The sequence below is a fragment of the Falco peregrinus genome, chromosome 1 (genome assembly GCF_023634155.1).
Source record: "Falco peregrinus isolate bFalPer1 chromosome 1, bFalPer1.pri, whole genome shotgun sequence".
NCBI classification, from domain to species: domain Eukaryota; kingdom Metazoa; phylum Chordata; class Aves; order Falconiformes; family Falconidae; genus Falco; species Falco peregrinus.
In genome coordinates, this window is record NC_073721.1 from 53,402,415 (window position 1) to 53,408,260 (window position 5,846).

A 5,846-nucleotide genomic window follows, 5' to 3' on the forward strand; every position below is an offset into this window, starting at 1 on the left:
CAGGACTGGCAGCAAACTGACCTTGGATGTGCCCCCAACCTTTCCCAGTGCTGCAATTCGCTCCTGCCTGTGCTGACTATGTGGCAATACATCCCCAGGGCTCATGCTTACAGCCCCGCAGCATCGTCTCTCTCCCCACACGCAGACGGAGATCCACCCTTAGATGCAGCTGGCATCTTGGACGTGTTAGCTGTATCCAAACCTGGGTGACACCATGGAGCAGGGGACAGCGTGGCACTGCCCACGCCACCCAGGCTGGGTCAGGAGATCTGCCGCTAGGAGGTGGCATTTCCCCAGGTCCCTGCCTGGCGCCTCCACGGTGCCGGCAGCAGGGGATGCTTGAGAGGATGGCCTCAGCCTGAAGAGAGGGGGCAGGAGGTGTGGGAAGGCAGGCACAGGAGGCCTGGAGTAGGAGAAGGGACAGCTGAGGTGACCGGAGCAAACTGCAGCCCAAAGAAGGGAGGCTGCATAACCGCAGAGGCTGTTGCTGCCCAGTGAGCGCAGGCTGGGGCGGGTGGGGAAGGGCGCTCGGCATGCCGGCTCCTTGGCACCTGGCCTGCCGTATCTGATGTGGGTAGAAAGACACCAGAGAGCACCAGCACTGAAGAGAGGGTGGCAACACAAAGACTGCTGTGTTCCTCTGCTCCCCATCCCTTTCTCCCCCTCCTCTCCCAATTTATTTACCCGAGTTCAGAAGACAGCCTCACAGTCCCGAGGGGCTGGCTGAAGTGGCCAAGGGGTGGGCTGTGAGGTCATCTTTAATGAGGGCAAAAATCCAGTGTCAACAATGCTGCCCATTGTATGGCCCTGTTTAGACAATACCGGCTGGGTTCTTGCTTCTGGCAGCCCGAGGACTGGGAGCAAAGCCTGTTTGGGGTAACAGGAGGGGAGGAGGATGGGCAGGGGGTCTGGCACTCAGTCAGGCAGCAAGGGATGGGGCAAAGTGCAGAGATAAGCACCCCGTCCCAGTCATCAGTGTGTTATCAACCTAATTCTCAGGTGCTGATAAGATTACTGCATCAATGGCAGGGGATTTAGCCATCCTGGTCACAGCCTAGAGGCATGGCCCATCAGCCCAGTTACATCTGCTTTCCCTTCTGACCCTGGCAATGAGACATCAGTGATTACTGCCGCCTTACCACTTCCCTCCAACCCCACATTTCCCACACAGGAGCCAAAGTGAGCACCAGCTTCTTTTTTCACCCCTGGCCCTTCCCCAGGCAGTTGTGGGAAGGCAGCTGGGGGTCTGGCCACAGCCACTCTCTTGGGAGCTCCCAACAGCAGCTGTTAGCTGAAGAGCCCAGGTCATCCATGTTGAATTTAGCCATGCCTTAAGGGTGAGGATGGAGCAGGGGATCTTCAGGAGTTTGTGGATCCTTTGAACTTACGGAGCAAGAGATGACGCTTTAAAGAGGCAGGGAAACATGCTAGAAAGCAAGCAAGTGATGAGCAAGATGATGCCAGTTCTCGTAAACATAAATCTCACTTTTGTTAAATGCCATGATATCAGACTCCTTGAGCCTCAGTTTCTAGAGCCAGGTGACTACACAAGAGTCTTAGCTTTCCACTTCAAAAAGAAAAGCCGTTTGCTGCCTCTCCTGGACAAGGAACAGTGTGTGAAAATACAACACAGGGTCACTAGATTCCAAAAGAAAGCACAGGGGAGAAAGCAACATTAAACAAGGGTAGCAACCCCGTGAGCTGGAATCTGAGGTCCTGTGACTGACGATCTTGAAAGACCTGCAGCTGCCATCACCTTTTGAGCAGGCATTAGCTCTGAACTCTGGTGGTCTGAGCCAGGTCTTGTCCCAGCTTATTCTGTAGCCACAGACCCCCATCTCAATTCTCTGCAACATAGAACTGTGCCTGGAAGCCAACCTGTCAAAACCAGGGGGACCATTAACTTCTGAAACAGCTGGCAGAAGTAGTGGACCATGTTGGTGTTCATCTGCTCTGCAGAGAGAGCTCAACGCCTTTGAAGAGCAGGTTCTCTGCAAGGGGATGGGGAGAAAGAAAAGAGGACTGGTGAAATGACAGAAAATGACCCCTGCACTTCTTGGATGAAAGGCTCATTGGCATGGTTCTCCTACCCCCAGAAAAAGGTCTAAAGCTGGAATTGCTTCATACCTCTTCAGGAAAACAATGCAAGAAATGCAGACAATAATCCTAGGATAATTTTTGCAAACCTTTATTTTTGGCAGAGGGTAAGGGATAGGGGGTCAGCTCTTTCCCTAGTTTTTAGCTTATTCCCTCTTTATTTGAGTCTCCTCCTTTTTTCAACTTCCAGTTGTGAAATAGAAGAAAAAGAAAAAGGAGAAGACAGGGAATGCTGTTAAAGAAGATAAGCAAACAACATGAAATAAACTTTGCAAAGCCTTTGCAGCAATCTTTTTTTTAGTGTTTGGCTTCTTCAACATTTTTGGAGGGAGTAACTGACGAGATTCACTACAATTTCCAAGATGCTGACACCAGATGAAATCTGCTTGCAAGACTTACTGTTAAATGGAGAACCAATACTTTTTTCTTTTTCTTTTTCTTTTTCTTTTTCTTTTTCTTTTTCTTTTTCTTTTTCTTTTTCTTTTTCTTTTTCTTTTTCTTTTTCTTTTTCTTTCTCTTTCTCTTTTTCTTTCTCTTTCTCTTTCTCTTTCTCTTTCTCTTTTTCTTTCTTTTTCTTTTTTTTCCTTTTCCTTTTTTCTTTTTTCTCTTTTTTTCTTTTTTTTTTCTCCTGAGGGGAGAGTAGGAAGGAAAATGTTTTGGTGAAACATCCTTAGCTTTGATGCTTTTCTTCTCCATCCTGGCATGGTGGTAGCAAACCCAGGCTGATTAGTGCACCCCAGGAAAGGAATGCAACCCTTCTTTCTCATGTGGGCTCTGCTCACAGAGAATGCCTTGTGATAAAGCCCACTGCTGGTTTGTGCCTCTCTTTTCCCCAACCTTGATAAAAAACCTCTGAGAGCCTCTGAAAAGAAGTACTCTGCAAGAGCTTTTCACTAGCACAGTGCCTCAGTTTGGTCATGAATCTGTGGGGAGGGCTTCTCAGTAAGGCGGAAACAGCCTTACATGAGACCATGCATTTCTAAAGAAACCCTGTGCTGAAGTTCATGGCCTGTGCTGCCCATGGCATGGCTCTGCTCATCACTGCCACGGCCCTGGCATTGCATCAGCTCATTTATGAAAGACCATGACCTTAGGCAGCAGTCACCAGGTGCGGAAGAATTGATTTAGTTTCCTGAGGATGATGGCTGAAGTCGAATCTTTGCTAAACAGCATCGGTGAACTCCACCAGGTACGTATTTCTGCTGAAGGCTCAGCTGGGCAGCTCTCCCTGGAAGGAGGAAAAAGTCTGCCTGGAGAGATAGAAGCTAGAGCAGGAAAAGCCCAGTTTAAGCTGTATTGCTGTGTCTGTACCAGACATTTCTGGTTTCCCACCTAGGCTGCCCAAGGACTCCCCCTTTTGTCTCCAGCCTTAGGCAGCAGAGCTTGAGCCAGGAGTCTGCAGCAGAGATGGAGATGGGCAGGGTGCTGGGGGGGGGGGGCAGGGGTGCACAGGGTGCTGGCTATCACCCTGGCCAGCAGCCCTCCGCAGGAGGGAGCCTGGCTGGCACCCCGCAGCCAAGCCTCCAACCCACAAAGGGCCATAAAACCTTTTAACAGCCAAGGCTGGAGCTGCTGCAATCTAAAGACTGGGAAAGAAAACTCCCCTGCGTACCTTGTCAGGATGTCAGTGCCTGAACCTCGTGGCCATGTTTGGGAGCATTAACCTGTTTCAAAAGTGATCACACTGCCAGCTGGAGAAACGGGCCATGCTGTGAAGGGCCTTCCTCAGGGCTGTCCCAAGCATGTGAGACTTGAAACCTGGCAGGTGAACACAGCCCAGATGATGGTCAAGATCCATCTCTTCCTCTGCGCAAGAAAAGTGTGAGGGTCACCTCCCACGATAACCTAGCAGGAGAATATTCATAAAACTAATTCCTATTGTGTGGGAGCAGCCAGACACGGTGTTAATGCTAGAGGATGACAAAGTCTAGCTGTCCTGTACGTTTCCTCTTACCTGCACACCGCATCAGAGGAAAGAAACTGGTGGGAAAGGGCAGAGCTCTGGTGGGTCTGACTAGCTGCAAAACTGCAGACACTGAATCCCCAAAAACCTCACTGTCACCCACTGGTATCATTGCCAGTTCTCCCCCTGGTTCATGGCATTTTGATTATTTTTCCCTATGTGGCATGAACTGCAGATTATTTTTTTTAAATCCACAAGTATCAGCACCTGCTTTATTTTATTATTAATAATAATACTTTAATAATAATATTAATATTATTATTATTAATATTTCCTGTCTGTTTTTCTTTTGGAAATAGCAAGAGTAGGATTTCCTTAGGGTAGTTTATAGCACAGTTTATAGTTCTTCCAACACTCACATAGAAAGTAGGTAGAATTTTTATTTAAAACATCCTTTCTCCCCAGTGTTTGGTAACCCTATGTTGTTAACCAAACGTTTAATGGAGAGTCTTAAAAGGGACGGTTAAAAGTTTCTCTCTGACTCATAACAGCTTTCACCATCTAGGAACATCTTCTGACACGGGCTCCCTGTTTCAGTGCTGTGTCTCCAAAAGTAGGCAAGACACAAGTTCCTGATGTAAAACTTAAACACCGCCTCCTCTCAGACCTCTTCATCCATCACAGTGCAATGAAAAAGGAGAGGCATATTCTTCCCCCTTTCTGAATACCTCTAAATGCAGAGAACAACTGGGCTACTGTTATTTTTCATTGTCGCTTTTCCCTCCCAGCGATTACAATGCAGCTCACTTTTGACAGCTGCCACTGAATCAGCCCTGCTACGTCTGAGCAGGATCAGCCCAGGGACAGACTCTGCAAGGTCTTGGTTGCCCACCTGCACCTCGCAGATCAGCTCCACAGCTGCAGGGTAGCCTCCCAGGCAGGACGCATGTGAGGGGATACAGGCACACTTTGAAATGGCTTTTGACATCCTTGATACACTCCCAGAATGACTCATGTGTCAGCGGGGGACAGAGATTGAACACGGGACACAGCATGAGTGGGGGAAGCAGCTGAAACAGGTCCTGGCCAGGGTGGTGGCACTAGGGCACCCCAAGCCTTGGTGCCAAGGGGCTGAGGGTGCCTGGCACAGCGACCACATGGTGGGGTTAGGGGAGCCGTCTCCAGGCTCTGCCACGGGCAAGGTTGTACTTGTAATAGCCCTCTTGTTCACTTGTAATGGTGAAGGTCTCCTTGGGATAGAGCTTGGCTTTTCCTGTTGCTGGCATTACTGGCTAGTGAGCAGGTTTGTTACAGAAAACAGCCGACAGCAAACTGAGCGGCTCCTTTTTCCTTCCACCCTCTGCCAAAAGGGACTGTTTTCTGGGGGGAAACGGCCAGGATTCTACGTAAAACGTTACAGCCAACATTTTCCAGACTGTTGCTGCGTATCGAGATAAACACCTGAACAGAGTACGTGCTGACCCGGACACACAGCTGTGGGTGTGCTTTCCCTGGCAGAGATGGACCATTTTTACTTACTGCATGTGTGTGTAACACGCTTCTCACGCAGACCCCCTACACGGCGCGGAAGTTTTGCGCTGAAGCCCCCTCCCTCCCCGCCGCAGCAGCTGGCGAGGGGGCGCCCCGACACCCCCAACGGCCGCGCGGGGCCGGGGCCGCGCGGGGCGCGCGCCGCGGGGAGCGAACAGCAGATTGCGGGCGGCCAATGGCGAGCGCGGGCCGAGGTGGCACCAAATTTCCCGCAGCCAATCGGCTCGCGAGGAGGAGGGGGAAAAAAAAGAGGAAAGAAAAAAAAAAAAAGCGAGGAAAAAAAGCAGCCAGGCAT